Source organism: Topomyia yanbarensis, chromosome 2, assembly GCF_030247195.1.
Source record: "Topomyia yanbarensis strain Yona2022 chromosome 2, ASM3024719v1, whole genome shotgun sequence".
NCBI lineage: Eukaryota > Metazoa > Arthropoda > Insecta > Diptera > Culicidae > Topomyia > Topomyia yanbarensis.
Window position 1 is genome coordinate 289,892,384 of NC_080671.1, and position 25,378 is coordinate 289,917,761.

The 25,378-nt window shown below is 35.5% G+C and overlaps 1 long non-coding RNA gene and 1 pseudogene across 1 annotated transcript; one reads left to right on the plus strand and one right to left on the minus strand.

Moving 5' to 3' along the window:
* The first annotated feature begins 21,902 nt into the window (after positions 1–21,902).
* Positions 21,903–23,175, plus strand: LOC131680418 (reticulon-1-A-like; annotated as a pseudogene).
* Positions 23,176–24,108: 933 nt separating this feature from the next.
* Positions 24,109–24,881, minus strand: LOC131683239 (uncharacterized). Its single transcript, XR_009304447.1, has 2 exons — positions 24,491–24,881; positions 24,109–24,428 (listed from the first exon to the last, which is right to left on the minus strand). It is a non-coding gene; the product is annotated as an uncharacterized LOC131683239 (long non-coding RNA).
* Between the last annotated feature and the right edge of the window lie 497 nt (positions 24,882–25,378).

A 25,378-nucleotide genomic window follows, 5' to 3' on the forward strand; every position in this document is an offset into this window, starting at 1 on the left:
CGATGCAGTCATTGTTGGAGAAGTAGTGTGTAACCAACGGAACCTTAGTATGGCCTATATCGATTACAAGAACACAAACAACTCCATACTGCACTCGCTCCTCATCAAGGTATTAAAGATGTATAAAGTTGATCCTGTAGTCTAAGGTTCCTACGGCAGGTGATGGAGAGAGTAACGACAAAACTGCTCAGCTCAGAAGTGGAAAAGACGTGTTACGGTCTAGAATGCTTCGCATCTTGAGGGGGACCTTCCAAGACGATCCTTTTAACCCGCTCAGTAGGACAGCTCAATGACTATCACCGCATGAATATCAGATTAGGTATAGAGAAAGCTCACCGGAAGAGACGTTCCATACTTTCTACGTGGACGATATCAAGATCTATGCTGACTCGACAGAACGACTGGGTGTAGTCATAAAACTAACCGAAAGAATTAGTGGCGACATCTGCAGGGCGTTTGGCCTAGAGAAATGCCGATCTGTTCAGCTACTATTAGGGCGATTGATCGAGACTGGAGACGGCGAGATCGACGAAGGTGAGATGATTCGGGACACGATTCGCGGCGGATAATAGCAGTATATCGGATTCCAGCAGCTCTTCGAGCCCAAGCTTAAGCTACGAAATAACGTTCTTGAACCAAGTGAACTGTATCTTGAAGTCTTTCCTGAACGCGGGAAATAAAGTCAGAGCAATCAATACGTTTGCTGTCTCCGTGTTAACCTACAGTTTCGGCGTCATCAAATAGAGCTGGTCAGTTCAGTTCTGGAAAATCTCGAGAGAAAATTGAGGACGGCGTTTAGCACCAGCGGGAATCCTCAGTCGACGCTGGAAAGATTCACATTGCCACGCTGGAAAGATTCACATTGCCACGGAATGAAGGAGGACAAGAAATAGTCGACATATGTGTAGGGCAGGTGCTACGGCTGCGAGAATACTTTGTGGAAAATACCAGCCGACATGGAGTATATCAAACAGTTTGTGCTAAAGACCGCAACTATAGCGCAAGCGAACTACAATCTTAAATGCAATTTGCAGACTACGGAGGAGAAGATTGCAGAGTGGAAGTAGATAGCTGTGCACGGTGCCCATTCACACCAGTTGGAATAGCCGTACATCGACAAGACTGCATCTATTTTTTGAACAACTTGTGTTCTCATTCGGCCCTTCGTTATGCAATTTGCGATATTATGACAGATAATCTAGGCGCGGTGTTTCATGAAAAGCGGCCATTTGCGGCGATGAAATTTCGAGTCGATACTAATTAAAACAGTATAAACTAAACAAATAGATCTCTTGCTTTTTATTTGAAAAATCTTTTATTTCTTTCGGCGCAAAACGCGTGAGGGGGCAAAGCCCCCTCTGGCCCCTTAGGTTGCTACGGCTCTGTTAATCGTATAACAGATGTAAGACGGTATTGTACATCCACATTAGGACCGGCCTATTTTTTGTTCGACTGAATAACTCAATGGTAATTTAATTTATTTTGATTGCGAATTTGGCGACGCCAAAAAGTAAAGTGATCCATTACAAGTAATGTCTTGGTATTACACACGTTTTCGATTATTATCATACGCAGTCATTGTAATTCTCTCTCACTCACACGAGAAGAGGTTTATCCGATGTCCAACTTTTCTTTATCTTGGTCCACATAAAACCAGATAAATTTCACGAGAATTCACATTGTTATTTGATTTTTTTTTCTGTAGCGCGTTATTAAAAATAATGACGTGCCAATTTAGAAGCGCTTCTATTTGACCGGTACAGTGCTTTCAAGGGGTTACAAAACAATAAATAAATATTCAAATTTTTCGCAACGCCTCTTATGTATACCCCGAGTATACTGAAAACGTTAACGATTACTTTCTCCAGCGATGTACGTGGGATTTAATTTTTTCATTGCATAATTTTTCAATAAGCAATTTTGTGTCGATTTTTAACACATTTTCAGCGTTCTTCGACTAAAAAATGTGCCATTTCGCGAAAAATCAAAACATAGAAAAAATCTTACGAACGCCGCTTGCTGTTGTTCTAAGAAGTTTAAAAAGCTTTGGTTTTTGGGTCTGGATCAAAAATTACGGGACATAGAGTTCCGGCCGTGGACCCCTTCCAAAAAAAACTCCCCGACGGGAAAGTGCTGCACAGCCGCCATCTTGTGATGAAATTACTCGAATAAATCATTTTTTTTTTTGCAATTCATTACTTAGGTTATATATCTCATTAACCCTCCGGAAGTCGCGCTTATGGCCCACTGAACGAGCAGCCGCTGACGCTTTAAGACGATTTCGCTAGATTTTCCAATGCCGGAAAGTTAAACAAGATCTCAAGATAAATTCCCGAAATATGCCTATTTTTCGTGCTCTATAGTGTTGTAACCCCTCCATAATTAGTTCTGGAATCTTTTGACGGCATTTTTCTTCTGTGCCATCATTTAAATAAATTAGTTGGTTTTCTCTCGAATTCCCACGCGATGGAATAATAAGAGAGAGAATTAAAATTAAAACCTAACATGTTCGGGTACGAGTATAGCAAAGAAGTTCAAAATGGCAAATCCACCGTCTTTGCAGTACATACTAAATTGTTCCAAGGAACTTCCCAAGTAGCACGCTTTGTTACTGTATAGTATATGTAACTCTCTTGGTAACAACTATATTATGGAAAAAGCGCACTTTGTATGTTGTGCAACATGTTCCTAATTGCAGCAAAATAATGAAAACAATAGCTGTGCCATTTGTCGAGCACTGGGTAGTTGGACAGTTCTGTTTTAGGATGGAATGGCAAACAAAGAGGCATTTGCAACTTGTTAGACTGTTTGTGCAAGTTAGCAAAGTTTCTGATTAGTTTCACAACTGTTATTGATGTTTGCATACTTAACACTATTGGCCAGCTCTATAGTTACATACAGTGGCGAGCGGAATATTACAATGAATCTTTTTTTATTTTTTTTATTTCGACTAGTATGCAGTACCATTTTTTAAATTTTCAATGACACTCAGTTAGCCACAGATTACTAAGTACGGAAAGTTATGGATATTAATAGCAAGGATGTGAAATATACAGATTGGAAAACTCCAAGTCATTAGACACAGGCTTAAAAACTTACGAACTAATCTTTTGTCTTCTGCTGGTAGGGTCGAGCTTAGGCAGAGTTATTACGAATCGTTCGAGTCTACCAACATGTCTCACGGCAAAGACAGACTTGTCCCTCTTTACCACGAGAACCGAATAAAAATGTAAAAGTATGATTGAAATTCTGCAAGGATAATAAAAGCTAGATCGAGGTCGACTGGAAGCGAATTATCGGACGGTAAGGAATATTTTTGGCATCTGCCGAATGAAAGTCTTCAAAAACACCAAGCAAACCGTAAAACATGGAGAAGGGAGTTTGATGGTGTGGGGTTGCTTTACATGGTGGCATGTTGGACCTCTAGTGCGAATAGAGGGGATTATGGAAATAGAAGATTACCTAAAGATATTTCAAAATAGTTTACCTGATTTTGTCCACGAATGTGCATATCCCGAATACGAGATCATTTTCCAGAAAAATGGTGATCCAAAACACATAGCCAAAATAGTCAAAGCTTGAGTACAAGAACAAAAACTCAATGTATTATAATAACTTTGTGCTCTGATTTGAACCCAATAGAAAATTTGTAGGTAATTGTGAAAAGGAAACTTTCACAATATGACTCACTCCTCCCCCCCAAGAATATAAACGAGCTGCGGTTCAGAGTTGAAGGGGAATGGTGCAGAATTCCAATCCATATAATCGAAACATTGGTCGAGAGCCTCCCACAGTGTCTAAAAATCTAATAAAAAATAAAGGACTTTGGATCAAATGCTAGGATACTAGTAAAGTTCTATTGATAATAATCGAGCAAAAGTGGATAAATGGACCTTAAACGGATTATTATGTTTCTTTACTAGCAGAATGGAATAAAAGGCGATTTCTTCATATCTGTCATTATATAGATGATAAAAGAAAATAAACATGTCTTGAAAGTGTGGTGAAATAAAAAAGCTAGCTCATATAAATTTTTATATTTTGTATCCAGTTTTGCTCGCCACTGTAGTTGCACAATCAGTTTAAAAACCCGTGGAAATTCTTTTCAAATATATCCAACAATAAAAAATATTGTGTGGCAGTTGTGCAACATTTAAAGCTTTCAACAAGTTGCAATTGCTACTTGGGTTTTATCTGTTTACCGTGATTTTATAATTTGTAAAACTTATCATATTAAGTTTATGTATTAGAGGATGTTTATGACCACACCGAATAAAAATCTTCTTGTGTAAACCTTGAACCTATAGTTGATTTCGTGACGTAAGAATGTGCTTTCGTTTTCATATCGATCCGAAAAAGGAATACGATCTACGTTTATCCCAAAAATTAACGTAAACTTCGTATTCTATACATATATTAATCAATTCACCTGTATGTATTCATGCATACACTTCGAATCGAGTACACTTCCGTGATTTTTATTCTTAGTCCAATTAGGTGATTCAAATTTTCTGATAAACAGAAATATAGGATTTTATTCATGATGAAATAAGTTATTATGGATATTTAGCAATATTATATCAGACAATACTAATTATCCTCAACATATTCCATTTTCTTCTCAAAATTTATCAATTTCGTATGCTCTAGTAATGCTAACAAAGTAAGTACGTAATAGTTTAATAGTTCTGCACTGTAGGTGTGAGTCGCATTTTAGTCATGCTTGGGTCAGTAAAAGCCAAATATTTTACGCTTTTTTGGCTATTCTCGAGCGACGTAGCGATACAAAAAAACATTTCGTTCTAATTCTAATATAATTTTTTTGAAAATCTGCACTTGTACTGCATTACAACGATAGCATTAGTTAGACTAATAATATAGTGCAATAAAAGCAGAATGTTGAAAGTTGTTTATTTATTTATTTCGTCAATCGATGTAGACTGGTATAGTTACAGTAATGTTTACATTTTTCTTATTTACTAAAATATATATATACGTAATTTTATTATAAATAAAACAATTTCAGCTTTTACAGAATCATTTTCTTATGCGTTAGAATTTCTTTTATGTATAAAATATTGTGTGAGTTTTAGTTTGGACATTGTAAAATCAATTGATTCGCAATAGCGGTTATAAACAGCCATCATTCGATTTATAGGGCCATATTTTGCATAATTTGTGCGATATGGAGTTATTGAGAATATGCTTCGGTTTCGTAGCTGTCGAGAAGGTGCATAAAAGTTCAATTTGGATAAAATTTCGGCTGAATCAATACGATGCGAGACGATATTATTAATGAACGAAAGCATTGCAAATTCACGACGTTCCTTCAATGTTTGTATATTGATAAGCATGCAGCGTGCTTCATAAGATGGCAAAGGAAATGCTATCCAACCTAGTTTACGAAGGGCAAATAATATGAATTGTTTTTGTACAGATTCTATTCTTTCTTCATGTGTGCTTGAAAAAGGGCACCAAACGATGCTGCAATATTCCAATATCGACCTAACATAAGCAATATATAATGTTTTGATTGTATACGGATCTACAAAATGATAACTAAAGCGTTTTATAAAACTGAGCATGTTGTTAGCTTTGTGAATAATTGTGTTATAATGATCAATAAAATTTAACTTGGAATCTAATATAACGCCTAAATCCCTAATTCTTTCACATTTTGCTACAGTCTGTCTTCCTAAGGTAATCACAACATTCGATGTTTGTCGTTTTCGACTAAAAGTGATTGAATTGCATTTTTTCACGTTTAGCTGTAGGAGGCTTTTTTGACACCACGTGTGGAAAACTAGAATTTCGTTTTGGAATGTATCAATATCCTCGGCATTTCTTATCTCCAAGTAAAGTTTCATGTCATCGGCATAGATTAGTACTTTCAGTTTTTTGAGAAGGAAGGAAATATCGTTCACATATAAAATAAACAATAGAGGTCCTAAATGAGAGCCTTGTGGAACTCCTGAGGTGACTTCAATTGGATTAGATTGCTTTCCTTTGAATTTGATTATTTGCTGGCGGTTGGATAGATATGATTCTAACCACGTACGCAGCTCAGGCTCAATTCCCATCTTTTTTAATTTATAAAGTAACATTGGGATGTCGATTCGATCAAATGCTTTACTAAAGTCTGTGTAAAGTGCTTCCACGTAGTTTCCATTGTCCATTGCAATCAGTGAATAGTTAATAAATTCTAGTAAATTTGTTGAGGTCGAACGACCTTTGAAGAAGCCATGTTGGAGGTTAGTAATTCTGTTTTTTATTTGAAGAAATATTTTTTCGTTAATGATTGATTCAAAAAGTTTCGGAATGCTGGAGATTATGGCTATTCCACGATAATTGCGAACGTCAGATTTTTTCCCAGATTTATATATAGGTACTAAGAAAGAACTCTTCCATGTTTTGGGAAACTCTCCAGATTGTAAAGACATATTAAAGAGCCAGAACAATGGAGTTGTAAGCTCGGTTGCTAGGTTTTTCATAAATAATGGTGGAATTCCATCAGGGCCAGCACCTTTTGATGAATCCAAATGGTTTAGAGCATTGAAAATGTCCTCCACTATGACATGACTGACGCCAATATCCATAGGAAAATCTGGAAGAAAAGCAAAATAATCGCGATCGCGGTCTTGTTCAGAAAAAGTTGTATATATTTCTTGGAAGAATGTTGCAAATAGGTTGCAGATTTCTTTCGGGCTATTATGTACGTTGTCATCCAAGTGCATTGTTGATGGGAAATTATCTGATTTTAATTTAGTTTTGACGTAGTTAAAAAAATTCTTTGGACTGGATTTAATCTGCTGTTCAGTTTTGGAGTTGTAATCCGCAAGTGCAGAATCTATGGCAATATTTAGTTTATCGCAAATGTCGAGATATTGTTCCAAGTGCTCGTTATTTTGATTTTTCTTGTATAGCTTGTGGGCTTTTTGTTTCCTATTTTTCAGATTTTTAATTTGCCTATTGTACCAAATAGGATGCTTCGAGCTACCGTGTCGTCTTTTCTTCTTAATGGGCACCTCTTCATGAATAATTTCGAAAATTATTTTGTAAAATACGTCCAGGGCGGTTTCAATATTCGCTTCATTCCTAAGAGTATTTTGCCAGTCGACATTACCTACCTTCCGTCTGATATTGTCATAATTAGCTTTATGGTATTCAAAGACTTCCTCAAAGTCATAGACGTTGGGTTCTTGATTTTTATGGATGAACAAAGAAAATTCAATAGCAGTATGAAAAGCTTCATTTTTCCACAAAGGAGCCAAAGATTCAGATACACAGAAATCATCCTGAGTGTTTGTAAATAAAAGGTCAAGATAGCAATTCTGTTGATTTTTTACATGATTAATTTGATTTAATCCTATGCTAGCAGTTTTGTCAAAGATGAAATTCAATGTTTCGTTTTCTCCTACGACTGGGATTAGAATATTTTCATTTTCAGAATCCGGAATAAAATCGGCATTGCGCTGGTTAAAGTCTCCGTAAATGTGAACTTTGACCTCGACCGGAAGTTCAAATAAAATTTGTTCAGCAATTTTGAAAAAGGCTTCATACGATGATATATTAGCATGCTCTGGTGGGAAATATACAGAGGCAAAAACATGTATTTCACCTGAAATGTTCGCTTTAACCCACACATGTTCAAATTCTTTAAACTTCACTGTGGGAAGAATTTCAGAATTAAATTGAGCCGAAACGCCTATAAGAACTCCTCCACCAGACTTCTTTTGAGATACTAAAAGATTTCGGTCGTCTCTGAATACGTTAAAGCCACTACCAAAAATTTCCTCACTTTTTATGCTATCGTTCCAACTTGTTTCAGTGCCTAAAATAACAGAATAAGAGGAGCTCAATACATTACTATAGATTTTGCTCATTTTAGATGCGCTCTGCATACGATTAAAATTTTGACAATATATCAAAATTTCTGAAAGCGTTTCTGATAAAGTTAATGGCAATTTGTCATACTTAGAAATATCATGCAAAACTATTGATCCGTTTTCATCCGTAACCGGTTCGTCATGGTCTGCCTCTGAAGAGTGCGTTAGGTTGGACGAAAACACGAATGCTCACAGGAACAAGCTGAACAGCGCTGAGAAAAGGAATTCGTCAGGACAGGGGTTACAAACCTATCTGGTGCGAAAGTTGAGTTAAATTGATGTACAACCGGGTATGGATTCAGTGTTTCACCACGTTGAAACCTGATACCACGCTGATTTTCAAACGGAGGCCTAGAGAATTGCACCCTTGCCGCCGCAAGTAGATCCTTATCCCGGGGAAGAGAGTTGCCAGCTGTTGGACGACCGCATTGCGTATTGTTGTTGTTGTTGCGATTATTGCTGCTATTGTTGTTTCGATTGTTGTTACGATTATTATTGCTATTGTTGTTGCTATTATTGTTGTCATTGAGGTTATAGTTATAATAACTGCTTCTGGATATCTGATGTTTATTTGTCTCATTAGTATTACGGCTACGTTGGTGTCTGTTTTTATTGCGATCATTTATTACCCGATGCAACTGCTTTTTATTAGCTTTTCTTCGTGCCATCGCCCTATCTTTCATCTTTTGCTGTTGAATTCTATGCTGATTACGTGTGTCGTACTCCGTCCAGTCAGAGCGCCACACTTTCTTCGAACCCAAAAAGCGCCACCCTTCAGTGGCTTCGGCAGTGGAACGGTGACCTGAGTCACCCGATTTTGTTGATTGGGCATTTCTACGTGGCTTATGAACAGCCCTTGAATTTTTATTGCAAATATGGGAAATCGTTCAACGTATCTTTGGTATGTGTGCAAAGAACTAGAATATTTGAGTGAAAATTCTGCTAAAAAATCGATGAAAAGTTCTATGGGCGATGTCAATATATTAAACGAAAGCTTTTAATCCCAAAAATGATAAAAAAAATGTTAAGATTGTTTATTAACCAATTTATGTATGTGAAACTTCTTGTACCATTACCACTCTACCATGTATCATGAATGTAGCCATTGCTAATTACGGCTCCTATGGGACATGCAACTATAGATACATTAGCTCAACTATATGCGCAAGGCAGCTCAAAATTCAACGCAATTTTTTTTCAACTAAGCAAATTTCCAAGCTTGCAATTGGAACTTTTCATTGTTCCTAGCAGTGTTGGGAAAATCATTATCAACAAAAGTTCATTCCAGGTTCATTCGCGAATCAATCTTTCCCAGAACATTTCCAAACAAAAATCTGTGAAACCAAACATCGCATCCGAATGTATCATTCTTGAGACAAATATTCAATGATTCTTAGCACGTACTTCTGCCTCAGTGAAACTCTTGAAAGGATGTTCGCCCAAAGCAACATCGAAAAAGAGACATTCGAAAGCGAAAAACGCTTGTAGTGATGCTTTGCGTGCTTTGCACATCACATTGAAAATATTTGTATATGAAACTTTCATACTCGCATTGAGCTATCGCCGTATCTACAGGTTTTTGGAATCTTTGGAAATCCCTCGGAAATCCCTTGTTCGAAGATCGTGCAAGATGTTTTCATAAGGCGAACTTTTTTCTATATTTTCGTTGATATAAAAGTTCGCAACCGATCTTTTCTTCTTCCGATATTTGCTTGAACCGAATAATGTTCCCAAACATCGGCATTCTTGAAGTTCATTTTTTCCGTAGCGATATTTTATATCAGTGAACTTTATATTAGAAAATCGGCGATGAAAAGTTTCTGTTGTGAACATTGATATTTTGATATTTTCCCAACACTGGTTCCTAGTACCTTTTTACATTTCTTACAATAGAAATGTATAAGATTCGCTCAAACTTTGAAAACTTTTTCCGAGGCCCGGAGGACCGAGTCTCATATACCAATCGACTCAGCTCGACAAATTGAGACAATGTCTGTATGTGTGTGTGTGTGTGACGTTGCAATTTGACACTATTATTTTTGATTTTCGATATGTCGTTTACTTTCTGATATATGGGCGATTTTGACAAAACACAGCAGGTTTTTTGCAAATAACTTTTGAACAATACAACATTGTCATACAAATAGAAAGCTTGTAAAAATGCCTTTCTAACAAGCTATAGATTGTCAAAATCCGTGCAGGATGGAGATATTAAACATTTTGTATTTTTAGTCCTCGTTTACCAATAGGGTTCGTCGCGGTTGCGGTAATTACCTCAACCGCGCGGTATTTACAGCACCCGCACCGCGAAATCTGCGGTGCGGTGAGACTCTTTTTCCCGCAGATGCGGTGCGGGAAAGAGCTTTTACCGCGCGGTTTTACCGCAACCGCACCGCAAAAAAAAATTGATGAAGTGATAATTTTGATTATTCTAAATTGATAAACAGACTGACGCTATTATTTTTACGACATATTTTGGACTAGTTATTTGATACTTCTAAGTAAAAATTCACAAACTAACCATTTCAAATACATAAAATGCAAGATCCAAATAGAGACAAAATTATTAGATCATTTAAAAACAATAAATTTGTACTCTTAAATCCAATTTAAAAGTGCATCACTTCTCCCGATTTCTGTTGGTAATCGTGGAATTGTGAATCGTTTTCGATATCAATCTTTCAATTGCGAATTTTGACTAATTTAAAGGAATTAGAGATGAACTAATTATGCTGGGACTTCAACACAACCCAAAGAATATAATTATCTTCGTCAAACCAAACGAATTTGCAATAATTGGCAGTAAAGGATACAAATGTATGAAAGCGTCCAAAATAAGGAGGGGTCCAAATTTGGATGATTATTCTATCATTCGTTCATCAGTATCGTATTTCTATCTTCTTTGATTGCTGTGTAAATTCAATGTGAATTTTTCTACAGTCAATTTTAATGGACTCTTTCTCAAAAACTATGCTACATAACTTCTTTTCGTGTACTTCCATTCAAATTTACTATAATTTTTACCAAATTAAGTCCTAATATTTTTCAGTTGAGACTAGTTTGTAACTTTTTTTGAAGCTTTTTTTGCAAAATACCACATAGTTTGACTCCTGTTCACTGCAATTGAAGTTTTTGCCTTTGGCATATTGGCAAAATATTAGAGGAAAATACATTAAATGCTAGAACTTTCGAACTAGCCTTAGGAAAATTACACTTCATACATTTTCAATGGGAGCAATCTTAGTTGTTGAATGAGAATACATCTGTTTCTTGAAGAATGCGGAAGTTAGAGTTTTGAGATATATTGTCCGTAAAACCCCCTATTTTTAAAAATCATTTCTGCTGTATGCTACAAATCATACATTTTTTGCAGTTTTTCTAATGTTCAATAATTCTGTACCGGTTGAGACCGGACACCTGATTAGATGTAATGTATAGACACATTCCACGTACTTGTATCGCTTACCTCATGAAAATAAATCTGCTAATATAAGTAAAAGTTGTTCTGAAATATGTTGGTGTAGGTTTAAGGCTCCCAAAACATAGATATGTAGAAATTTTTTAAAAGAATTTTGTGACGGTCGTCAATGAAAACCAGTAATACATTTATGACTCGTTTTTAATAATTGAATTGATTTTTCCGTACCACACCGACAGGTTTGTAAGAAAATTTATTTGGAATAATCTTAAATTCCATTTTATTGTTCACATATTGTACAAAGATTTCATCTTCGGATGCAGATTTATTGAGTGAATTGATCATCGGATACAAGGGGGGCAAAAATTGACCATTTTTGCGTTGTCCCCTAACGCAAATATCATGTTTTTTCAATTTTTCATGAAAACAAAGCACGCTATCTATGAAATCTTTTTAGAAGCTATTAGTACTCATCAATACCTTTCTAAAAATATGCTATTTGTATATAACAAGCTTTGGAATCGTTCTTTCAGAGGGGTGCACTGAAGTGTTGTCCCCTGACGCTTTCCGTTGCAATACGATAAATCCTTCTGCAGAGTTACTTTGAGAGCCTACAGAACAGTATATGGACATAAAAGATATAACCAACCTATTTCAGCAAAAGCCATGCAGTGTCATAGGTGGTCTCAGGAGCGGGGAGAGGGGTTCATTAAGAGGGAGGCCTTATAATATCGAAAAATTATCAAGTTTTTTATTACATATATCAGTAAATAAGCTATCTAAGGATAAACAATTTCAGAACAGAGTTCGAAGTGATTTCAAAGATATAGAATGGAACGCATTAGAATACCAAATAAGTATGAGAGCGCGCGGAAGAATTTGGTCATAGGGAATAACACTCACTCGTCGTCACATTCTTTCAAATTAGCGGGTTATTTATTGACCACTTGGAACTAACCCGGTTTGTCTTTTCGGGATAGATTTTCTTCAACATGAACCAAACATCGTAGTTTAATGCAGTTTTTTGATGTTTTTATACGTTAAATTCAAATTGTTATCCTGAGGAAGCGCATTTCTTAGAATTCGCTAATAAAAGATACAATTTTACGAAATTCTCCAGTTTTCCATTATTTAGATTATTCAATAACAAGCCATAAGACCGCAATTGTGTGAATGTTTTTAACGAATTTTTTTGCACTCTAATATATCAAAATTTTCAAAAAGCTGGATCTTACCCTTCTTTTCCAAAAATTGCGTAAAACGGCTACATTTTGATTAATTTCCGCAATCATCACTAATAAGTGTCGTTTTGCAGATCTATGAGTAGAAACAGTTGTGCAAACGCCAGAGGATGAACGAATTTTTTTTTCAACCGTGTTCCTCGTATTTCGCGACAACATTATATACAATATGTAAAAAGAATATCTGCTCGACTGAGTATAATCGTTTGACAGTCTTTCCTTTGTTGAATTGCTTCTGAGTCACATTTGTGTATTTGTAACGTAACAAGAAACTAAATATTGAACAACCCTATGGCGTATTTTATCTGCCCTAATCACCAGTAAATTTTATTTTCAAGATTTTATAAGGTCAAAAAACAAAGTCAGTGCACCAAACTTACATGAAAAAAACTTAGTTGGTGAACGAAATAAAAAAATTGAGTCACCCTAAGAAACAGTCAATTTTATTTCATATATTTTCCTATGTCAATCAGGAGCGGAACCAGAAAAAAATTTCGGAGGGGGTCCAATATTTCGACTTTAAAATGTTCATTGTACAATATGTAATATGTAATACCCTCATTTAATTAAAATCAGTTTTGGTAATCGAATCTGGTTTGCAAAGATTTTGAACTTAGAATCAATTTAAAAAAGAAACTTTTTAAAAATTATCAAGATGTTAAAAATTTTCGGGGGGGGGAGGTCCGGACCCCCAAGACCCTGGATCCGCCACTGATGTCAATAATATATTAAACTTACCAAAACTACTTGAAACCACCTTTTTCGATCCATTAGAAAGTGGTGATTGTGGTCTACAATCTCTTCTATACCGCGCCACACTGTGGTATGTGGTGTGTCCTGTTCTCATTTCATATTAATTTGATTTCTTAATAAAACACATGAAGGTGAAACTAGAAATACATCTGGTTTGGCATTTCAAATCTTTATTTTGAGTTATTCACAGGTTCAGAGGTAATATACATCGCTTTGTTTGAGCTTCAACAAATTCCTCAGTCGCGTTAGGGGACAACACTTCATATGCGACCGTTTGTGTTCATTTTGGTGTTGTCCCCTAACGCAGTGTTCGCAGCGGTTGTGAAAAAAATTTCCTAAAAACTCGAAAATCTAAGTATACAGTATTGTTCTGTGACTATCGATGATCAAATTTCTAGAACAAATAGATGCTCTAAAGTTCGAGACAGAGCAGGTTTTTTGATAAATACAACTGTAGGTTGGAAAATCAATTTTTTGCGCTGTTGTCCCCTAACGCGACATTTTCACCTCTCAGAAAGAAAGAACAACCTAGAGAACAAGGAACTCATAACATTATCGTTGTGTTAGTACTTTTAAAGTATTCAATTAAGTTTTTTGAGCGTACATCGTAGGATTTTTCAAACGACGAGCTGTTAACAGTTGCAAGATGCGTGCAAACGTTGTCCCCTAACGCTGGAATGTGTCTATACACGCTCATTCAGAACTACTCAAAATTTGAGTTCGGAGTACTCAATTTCAAAAGTCATAGCAATGTGTCAAAAAATGAGTTTTAATTTGAGTAGAACTAACTCATCTCATGAGTAATCATTAAATTTTCAAAGTTCTGAGTGAAAAAACTACTTGTTCTCAAAAAAGTGCAGAGTCAGACGTCGACTTAAACTTAAACAAGAGCTGATCGTTCATAAAACTAGAAGGTAGGTTTCATTGAATTCTCTTGTTTCCAAATCTAACTTCCAGTTTTTTGCAGTTTCTGCAATTTCTTCAAGATGCCGATCGCCATGAAGTAGATGTAGAGAAAGACCCTCGGATTATATTTCCTGTCGTCGTAAACGCATGGACAACGGCCTGGAGGATCTGGTAAATGACATTTGAAATAACAATGAATATATTTGTAGTTTTATTAAAATGCGGAATGATTATTTTTCGTTTTTGCCTTTTGAGTAAAATGTACTCAAGTTTGAAATTTTTATCCCAAACTCAAAACTGAGTAAAAGAGAAAAACTCAATTTTTGACTACGTGCACTTTTAATGAAATTGGGTGGCTGGCAACTCAAATTTGAGTTTTTATGAGTGAGCGTGTAGAGCATTTTTTTCGTCAAATATGGCGCCATTCTTATTGATGAAATACAATATGTTTTTATTTCACTGTATTGGAATATATGCGCTACTATATAGAAGTACTGGTATTTTTATTGGGGAAAATCCTTTAAGAATGAAAGGTGGTTTTACTACGTAAATGCGAAAATCATACATTTTATGTTCATATGTCAAAAGTATTGAAAATATGAAATTTTAAGGAAAAAAATATGCAACTTCATTTCTTATTACATTTTTATTCCCCTTTTTCAATTAACTGAAGGGTTCCTAAAATAAAAGTTTTCCTATTACTGCAGTAGAACGTTTTTGAATGTATAATGTTTGCCTTAAAATGAACGGAATTTTATTAATAGAAAATGAAAAAGTTGATTTTTTTATAAACAATACATTCTGAGAAGTCGTGTTTCGTGTGAATAAAAATAACATTTTATTATATACTGTTACACAAATGAACAATTTTCCAACACTATTTTTTAAAAATGCGGTGCGGTGCGGTAAATAAAGTGCGGTTGCGATAAGCGGTGCGGTTTTATTATTTTTTTGCGGTTGCGGTGCGGACAATCCATTTACCGCCCACATCCGCACCGCGACGAACCCTATTTACCAATTTCCACTAACTAAAAATAAGATTTTTTCATACAGAGTATTGCTTTACTGGTGTTTTAGGGGCAAAACTAAACCGATTTTGAATATCGGGGTATGAAAACACACCTACGTGATTCAAAGAATTCGATGTTAAGAACATTTTGTGAATTACCTTTATAATAAATTAACTATTTCTTAAAAATCAATATATAACTTCACTTCAAAGACAAAATAATGTGTTGATAAAGAAACAGTGAGTTCTAGTATTTATATCTTGGATTAGGCATTGCGTTCAATCATGAGGTAAATGTTGGATGGTATATCAATACACAGATCAACAAGTAGTTCACCTAGTAGTGAGATAAAAGATTTCTCATATAATTATACTCGTGGCGTTACCGAAAGCAACTGTATGTTTGAAGCCCAAAAATCTAGCGAAAATTTAGCTCTTTTGCAAGATGTAGGTTATACTGGTTATGGCGCAAAAATTACTACTTACATTATTTATTATATGAATGTAAGAAATCAATATATCATAATAATATACCTATAAAAATAATGTCACTGCATTAACCATCATTTGCCATTCCTCACACGCCCCCATCTCTCTCTCACTGTTTCTCTCTCTGTCTCTCTTCTATCGCATCTATATAGCTATTTCTGTATCAATTTCTAAGTTGTGTGATAAGATCTACTGCCAATCTGAAATATTTATTAGTTGTAATTGCGAAGGTTTGAGAAAACAAAACTATTTTTTGTCTGCTGCTAGATCAACTCAACTTTAATTCAATTGTATTCAAAGCCTGTATCTACACTATAATTAAGGAAATTCATGGCTATATCAGAAAAATATTTGGCTTTGCTGGGTAATATAAAAGTTTGGCAATGAAAATTTTCAAATGAGACATTCCACGTGCGATATTTAAACTATTCGTATCTCCATTGAATTTTGAATGAAACATATGCTCAAAGACTGAAAGCTGAAGCCAGCAGGATTGGACTTGCCATCAACGTTTCGAAGACAAAATACATGAGAGGAAGAGGTTCTAGAGACGACAATGTGAACCTCCCACCCGAGTTCGGATTGACGGTGACGAAATCGAGCTGGTCGACGAATTCATGTATTTGGGCTCACTGGTAACCGACGGAAATGATAACAGCAGAGAAAGTCAGAGTCGGATCTTGGCGAGAAATCGTGCCTACTTTGGACTCCGGAGGACGCTCCGGTCGAACAAAATTCGCCGCCGCACGAAGTTGATTATCTACAAGGCGCTGATTAGATCGGTGGTCCTCTGCGGCCACGAGACCTGGACTATGCTCGTTGAGGACCAACGCGCCCTTGGAGTTTTCGAACGAAAGGTGTTGCGTACCAACTATGGTGGCGTGCAGGTGGAAGACGGAACGTGGCGCAGGCGAATGAACTATGAGTTGTATTAGCTGCACATTCGTTGTATTGGTGCGAACTTTCATGAAAAATAACGGATCAAAGACCAAAAATATCCACAAATTAGATCCAGGAAAAGAAGTCACCCAAAGTACCCACTCTCGATGGGGGATGCAACTACAATGTGTCTTCTAACTTATCGTCGTCCATATCTGGATATACTGAGTAGTTTGAACCATTTCTTTTTCACAGTATTGGTCTGTATAGAACTTATTTATCCATATTTCCTGCACGAGAATTCCGAACGAAACAATATGAAAGCTATAAGGATGAATGGACAGAGACTGCATTGCAATCAACTGAATGCACGGCTTTTATGCTATCGACATAGCCTAGATATTCAAACTATTCACTTCAATGCAAATAAAAACTTTGAAATATCTACCTCATTCTCATTCACGAATCGCATTCTCCCTGTCGTTCTCTGTTCAAGGGGCTTGAAAGCACATGTGACCTTATCTCACTTTACTATATTCAATTGCGCGTTAAAATACTGGACCAGTAAATTCTATTCAGTAGGGGAGAGAGGCTAACAGTGGATCAGCAGGAACTATGAAACATTCGCAATAAAATCATAATGCAGGATCAGAATCGTCTTTTTCCCTCATATTTCACGATTTCTAATTCTTTACACGTGTTGCTATATTTTGAAAGAGATCTGATAACTGTATCTCTTTTAATGGATATTTGTTTTGTGTTAGCCAGAGTAAATTTGCAATGAAAAACATTATTCTTTCTTTATGAGTTACCATTCATTGAATAAATGTTTAATCTATTGCTATTTATAGCAAATTTTATGCTCAACATTTGACGCGAACAAAGTTTTTTTGTAACTTCTCATGGTTCTGTGTAATTTCATAATTTTCATGAATAGACCCATTGGATATCTGTGAAACGATGGCGTATGGGGAAGTGATTTTTTTTTGTTTTTGTGGTCTGTCTCAAAATGTGAATGGGTTCCGATTTTCCTCAGTAAACTACTCATATAGTGCAAAATTAGTAAATTTGGGCAAGTTTTGTAGAAATTGTCTCTTATTTCAGGATTGCAGCTAATATGCATATATGGTGGTTCGATGTTACGCGATGATATATTGGATTCTTTCGTAAACAAACGATTTTCGCCCCAATATAACTTTAATTTAAAGCGTTAGGATCATTCTTCGTCAAAACAAAAGAATAAAATTTATAAGTAGAATATTTCACTATATAGGACATCGTGTTTCATAGTTCCTACCCATGGGGCACACTGATACATTTTACCACCGACTGTTTATTATCCAAAAAAATTATTTCCCGTGAATTTTACCAGCTGGAAAAAATATATGTATTAGTTAACAATAGAGTGGCACTATGTATCACTTTTGGTTACACAAATAACAAGTATAATCATCAAAATTAAATTGTAGAAAAAATGTGTTTCATTGTTACCCTCTCTCCCCTACATAAATCTTTTTTTTGGGAATATGTGACCACAAAGTAAACTTCGAATTCCAAAGCAAATTGAACGTTCCAGGTTCCTGATAACTAAGTAAGATCCAACAATAGAGTAGAAACACCAGATAATCTTAAAAGGACGCCGTCAAGTAAAGAAGCATGAAAACAAAAAGAATAAAACGAAAAAAAGATGGAAGCCCTAGAAAGTCCATTGCATATTTATTAGCCTTTTCTCATAAGATGGGATTTTCAAAAACATTTCAAAACTTTCTGATGCAATGGTTCTCAAATTCGTACAATCCGGTTTATTCATTCTTCATTCTTTATTCAAAAATGTTTCCAGCTTCAATTATATGACCATTTCATTTTAATTAATTATTTCATTCAGCATCTTTTTATTCGTCTTGTTCTTCTGCGTTCATTTTACTTATTTTATTCGTTTCATTCTTTGGATTCACTCTGATTAGTTTATTCTTTTTGTGCATTTTACTCATATCATTCATTTAACTTATTTTATTCATTGTATGCATTTTATTCATTTTTTCCATTTCATTCATTTTGTTCAGTTTCTTCATTTTAAAAATGTGAACACTTTTTTAGTTTTAATCATTTCATCCAAATAATTTATTTGATTCAGTTTATTTCTTTATATTAATTTATAACCTTTTACCATTGTTTAATTTTTCATTTTAATCAATGCATTTTATTCTGCTCATTTTCTTGTTTTTATTCATTTTATCACTTCAGCTCATTTTGTTTATTTGATTCGTTTGTTTTATTTATGCATTTCATTTATTTTTTACTTTATTGTTCATCCATTCTTTTTATTCATTTGTTCCATTTCATTAATTTGATTCATTGTATTCACTGGATGAATTAAATCAATATGATTCATTTGATTCATGTTATTCATTTGATTCATATGATTCATTTGATTCATTTGATTCATTTGATTCATTTGATTCATTTGATTCATTGGATTAATTTGATTCATTTGATTCATTTGATTCATTTGATTCATTTGATTCATTTGATTCATTTGCTTCATTTGATTCATTTAATTCATTTGAGTCATTTGATTAATTTAATTCATTTGATTCACTTGATTCATTTGATTCATGTGATTCATTTGATTTATTTGATTCATTTGATTCATTTGATTCATTTGATTCATTTGATTCATTTGATTCATTTGATTCATTTGATTCATTTGATTCATTTGATTCATTTGATTCATTTGATTCATTTGATTCATTTGATTCATTTGATTCATTTGATTCATTTGATTCATTTGATTCATTTGATTCATTTGATTCATTTGATTCATTTGATTCATTTGATTCATTTGATTCATTTGGTTCATTTGATTCATTTGATTCATTTGATCCATTTGATCCATTTGATTCATTAGATTCATTTGAATCATTTGATTCATATGATTCATTTGATTCATTTGATTCATTTGTTTCATTTGATTCATTTGATTCATTTGATTCATTTGATTCATTTGATTCATTTGATTCATTTGATTCATTTGATTCATTTTATTCATTTGATTCATTTGATTCATTTTATTCATATCTTTAATTTTATGCATTTCATGTTCAGTCATTCGTTTTATTTCATTCAATTTGTTAGTATGAGTCAATTTATTCTATTAAGCTTACAACTATTTCTAAATATAATCTTAATTTTTATTTAATAACCTAATCTAATTTGATTCGTGTATTTTATAATTTTGATTTACATTAATTTTTCTACTCATTTTATGAATTTAAAAACCTTTTATTTCATTTTTTGCTTTACTTTTTAATTTCGGTCGTTTTGTTGATTTCTATAACTTATTCAGTTTATTCGAGATTTTATTCGTGCAAGACTAAAAACTGTTTTCATCCCACCTCTAGGTGGATGCCTACTTCTCGAGTTCTGCAAACTAATCCAATAGTGAAATGTGTAACAAATGTCTCATCTCATTGCTAGGTGGATTAAATCGTTTTGATCCATCCCCATGATTGCTGGCATTGAGGCTGTAGCAGTCCAAACGAATATTAAAAGCAAAGACATGGCTATCCCTTCTATATATATATATATATATATATATATATATATATATATATATATATATATATATATATATATATATATATATATATATATATATATATATATATATATATATATATACATATATATATATATATATATATATATATATATATATATATATATATATATATATATATATATATATATATATATATATATATATATATATATATATATATATATATATATATATATATATATATATATATATATATATATATATACCTCCCAAAGTTCAAATTGGACAACGTCAAATTTTTGAGGTGGTGGAATCCATGGCTGCTCCGCGTCTGATACTGGGAGACTTCAACTCGTACGGAGTATTGTGGGGTTCCCTCTACAATGATAATCGATCCTCTTTGATATACAATGTTTGTGACGAATTTAATATGACAGTTTTAAATACTGGCGAAACAACACGCATCCCCAGACCTCCTGCACGTCCAAGTGCATTAGATCTATCTCTGTGCTCGACATCACTTCGGTTAGATTGCACGTGGAAGGTTGTACCTGATCCTCACGGTAGCGATCATTTGCCTATCGTTGTTTCAATTAACAGTGAGTTAGGCCTTACGAATTCAATCAATGTTCCTTACGACTTAACACGAAATATTGATTGGAAAACATACGAAACATTAATTTCCACTTCTCTTGCTTCGACAGAAGAGCTACCCCCTACCGAAGAATATGAATTCCTAGCGGGTTTAATTATTGAAGCAGCATAACAAGCCCAAACGAAATGCAATCCTGGAATGACAATAAATAGACGGCCCCCTAATTCTTGGTAGGACAAAGAGTGCTCTGACGCATATGAAGCTAAACAAGTTGCCTACAAAGAAATTATGAAACAGAAAGGGGGTATACGTGAGAACTTTGAAAATTATTTCATTTTGCAAAACAAATTTGACAGTATACATCGTGCCAAAAAGCCTAGTTATTGGAGACGCTTCGTTGATGGCTTGTCAAGAGAAACATCAATGAGTACTCTTTGGAACACAGCCAGAAGAATGAGGAATCGAAACGTGACTAATGAAAGCGAAGATTTTTCGAATCGTTGGATATTTAATTTTGCCAAGAAAATCTGTCCAGATTCTGCTCCTGCGCAGAAAATCATTCGCGATGCTCCCACAAGTAACGATTTCATAGATTCGCCTTTGACAATGATGGAATTTTCAATTGCACTCCTCTCATGCAACAATAATGCTCCGGGTCCAGACAGAATTAAATTCAACTTGGTGAAGAATCTGCCTGACCTAGCAAAAAGACGCTTGTTGAATTTATTCAATAAGCTTCTTGAGCAGAATATTGTCCCGCGGGACTGGAGACAAGTGAGAGTTATCGCCATTCCAAAACCGGGAAAACCAGCATCCGATCATAGCTCGTATCGACCGATTGCAATGCTATCCTGTATCAGGAAATTGTTGGAAAAAATTATCCTACGACGTCTCGACAATTGGGTTGAGGCGAACGGCTTGCTCTCAGATACCCAGTTTGGTTTTCGGAGAGGAAAGGGAACGAATGATTGCTTGGCGCTACCAAATACAAATATGTTAATACGGAATGCTCTAACGATTTTTCAAGGACACATTTTATAACCCAGGTAGACCGATAAAGGTACACTGTCAGAATGACAGCATACTTCGATGAAATATAGCCAAACTTGCAACACAGTTTTTAGTTTGTTGTTATGTTTGAAAATTTATGACTTTTAAATGAACATGAACTCGTATGCCGAGGTTCGTTCAAGCACAACCGCACAAAATCAAAAACTTGAAGAGTCATCCGGTACTCCTTCTGCTGCTTCCGATAGTGTAGAAAAAGAAGATATATTCAGTGCTTTCGCCAGTCACAACAAAAAGGACCAATTCGTGGAGCCACAGTTCGAAGACTCGCTATCAGCTGGTGTGGCTGCTTCTGCTGTTGCTGCTGATGCGACTGCGGCTGTTGCTACTCCCGATCCCGCACCAGTTGCGGCCCCGCCGCCGGTTGTCACCCCAAAAACAGTTACTCCAAAAGCGGTGACCCCGGTGAGACAACCATCGGAGGAAATCCCGAAACCGGTAGAAGCTTCTTGCAGTAAACCTGCTGAGCAGTGTATACAGGCGGAGAAATTATTCAAGCAGTTTGGTTCCAGCCGGAAAATTGAACCCGAATGTGGAATCCCTGATCTACTGGCGTGATGTTAAGAAATCAGCAATCGTGTTCGGCAGTGGCCTAACAATTCTGCTCGCCATGTCGCTAATTTCGTTGATCAGCGTTTTCTCGTACGTTTTGCTGCTGGTCCTGTTCGGAACCGTTTCGTTCCGAATCTACAAGAACGTGCTTCAGGCCGTACAAAAGACCTCCGAAGGACACCCGTTCAAAGAATACCTGGACTTTGATTTGACCCTATCGCAGGAGAAAGTACAGTAGCTGACCACGGTTGCTGTAGCGCATGCCAACGCCCTGCTGTCGGAGTTACGCCGTCTTTTCCTGGTGGAAGATGTAATCGATTCTATCAAGTTTGGCGTTGTCCTTTACTGCTTAACCTATGTCGGTGCCATTTTCAACGGAATGACGTGTGTCATCATTGCATTCGTTGCACTATTCACCTTGCCAAAGGTCTACGAAAATAAGCAGTCGATGGACGCTTACTTGGAACTGGTCAGAAGCAAAATTCTGGAAATCACCGAAAAATTAAAAGTGGCCGTTCCTTTGGGAAAGAAAGCCGAATGATAACTCTTAAACCAGGCAAAATGCAACCACAAAATAAGATGTGCAAAACACTTACGAAAATCGCATATTTTATTTTGAAATCAAATTGATATATAGATTAACGACTACGTTCTTACTAAGGAAAACCATGTTGACGACGCGAAAAATAATAAATAGATGAACAAAACTATTTCTCCTTTACGTTTCATTTGATTTACATGCCGTGATTTCTGGATGAGATCCGCGAATACACACATTTACTCATTTCAGTAAAACAGGAAGCATATATATTAATCTTTCAACCAGTTAAACGGAGATGAATTTAGCACTTAGTACCAAACAGATAGGACGAACACTCAGCAAAACACACATGTCCAACTAAGGATCGTTTTGCTGAAGCGTCAGTAATAAAAGTAGCGAATCAAATTTAATTGTGTTTTTGATTTTGTTCAAATCTTCGGACAAGGGATTAATAGGTTTGATCCAACGCACATGTGTTGCTGGCTTTTGAAAGCACGATTTTTTCGATGGTTCAACATGTGTTTAAGGTTGGACAGAGAATGGGCAAAAATCGAAAACAAAAAAAACTGCTCTTTTCGTTTTCGAATTTTGCCCTTTCTCAGTTCAACCTTAATATAAATGAAATAAGTGGTGATTATATTTAGCACGCTTCTTTTACCAGCCCACTCTTCCGTCTCTGCGGCGCTATTCTCACAGTATTTTGGTATTCTCTATCGGGTCCAGCGTTATGATAAAGTTATTCTCGTCGTCGTACCCATCGATGAACCACGCGTTGATGTAGGTGCAATTGTCATGACCAGGCATCGACGCCAATATTACCCGATTCTTGTAATGAGGAGCACACGTGTCGGAAGTTTTTCGGCTTATTGTCCTTACTTCCACCGATGGCAGTCGTCCTTCGAGTATCCTCTTGGAAGGTTTTGATTCGCTGAAAAGATCAAATATCCCCGGTCAAATATTTCACCTTGGTGAAAGAAATATTTCACCACCTACCTGGTATTGTGCTTCCAACTTACAAATATCCGGATTATCCGCTGATGGCTGTTTCAGACTGTCTACTGCTGTGGCTAATGACTTTTAATCAATTTCTGTGTCTCCAAAGTACGCTAATTCGGTGAGGGCTCGATATGAAAATATGCATTGTTTCTGCGCGAGTGGAGAAAGTTTAATTCAGTGACCATTTTTGTTTACTGTCAGATTAAAACTTACCAATGACTGTACGAGAAAATTTCTTTGATATCACATATCATAAATTGTGTTGAAAATGAACACTTGGCCCTCCTCGTTCAGCTGCTGCGTTAAGGTATCCAACGCAACAAACGTACCCGTCCAGCCGACACCGGCAGTGCAGTGAACTAGAATTGGGCCATGCTGCAATGAGTATTCGGAGTTAATGCGCTTGATGAATTGAAGTTTCCCTGTGGGTGCTGAGGAGCCATAAAATCCTTCCAGATGAGATAATGGTACTGGGAAAGGAATCGTGTCTCTTCGACTTCTTCACCGGCTGAATTGACGTTTCGTTTCGTGACCTACAATGTAGAATAATTTATTTAATCCATTTACTAAAAATCCATAGTTATTCGCAACCAACCTTCAAATTCCTAATGATATAATCCGCATAATAGTTATCTGAACCATAGTTGGAACCTGTGTACATTTTTCGCGACATGTCAAGCCACCCGTACATTCACGCTCTGCTGAAAATGTCTCATGTCTCAAACAGGTTAGCTTCCAAGCCTCGATGGTTGGTCTCGTGACATGTCATGGAATTTAAATGCGTCATCGGTCTTGAGACTGGTCATGAGGATAATTTACCTGTCACGCGTAAGGCGATACCAGTCACACAGTTTACGAACCTGTACAAAGATGAACATTTTGTTATGGTTTGCTTGTTTGACCTGTATCTTATTCTTGATCGTTTAAGTACCGTGCAGTGGCAGATAAACGGAATGGTAGACGCTATATAAATTGAATTATTTTGAACTTTTTGATAGTAAATGTAGCGAGTTACGAGGAGTTAAAAATCAATAGTTTTAGACATTTTAAACTCACACTGGGAAGTAAATGCGTCAAAATTGAAAATTTTTCATCTTTTAACAGATAAATATTGTTCGTTATTGCAAGCTAAGAGGAGTTGAAACTCAATAGTTTTAGACATTTTAAACGCACACTGGGAAGTAAATGCGTCAAAATCGAAAAATTTTCAACTTTTCACAGATAAATATTGTTTGTTATTGCGAGTTAAGAGGTGTTAAAAATCAATAGTTTTAGACATTTTAAACGCACACTGGGAAGTAAATGCGTCAAAATTTGAAAATTTTCATCTCTTCACAGATAAACATTGTTTGTTATTGCGAGTTAAGAGGTGTTGAAAATCAATCGTTTTAGACATTTTAAACGCACAAGGGGAAGTAAATGCGTCAATATTGAAAATTTTTCATCTTTTCACAGATAAATGTTGTTCGTTATTGCAAGCTAC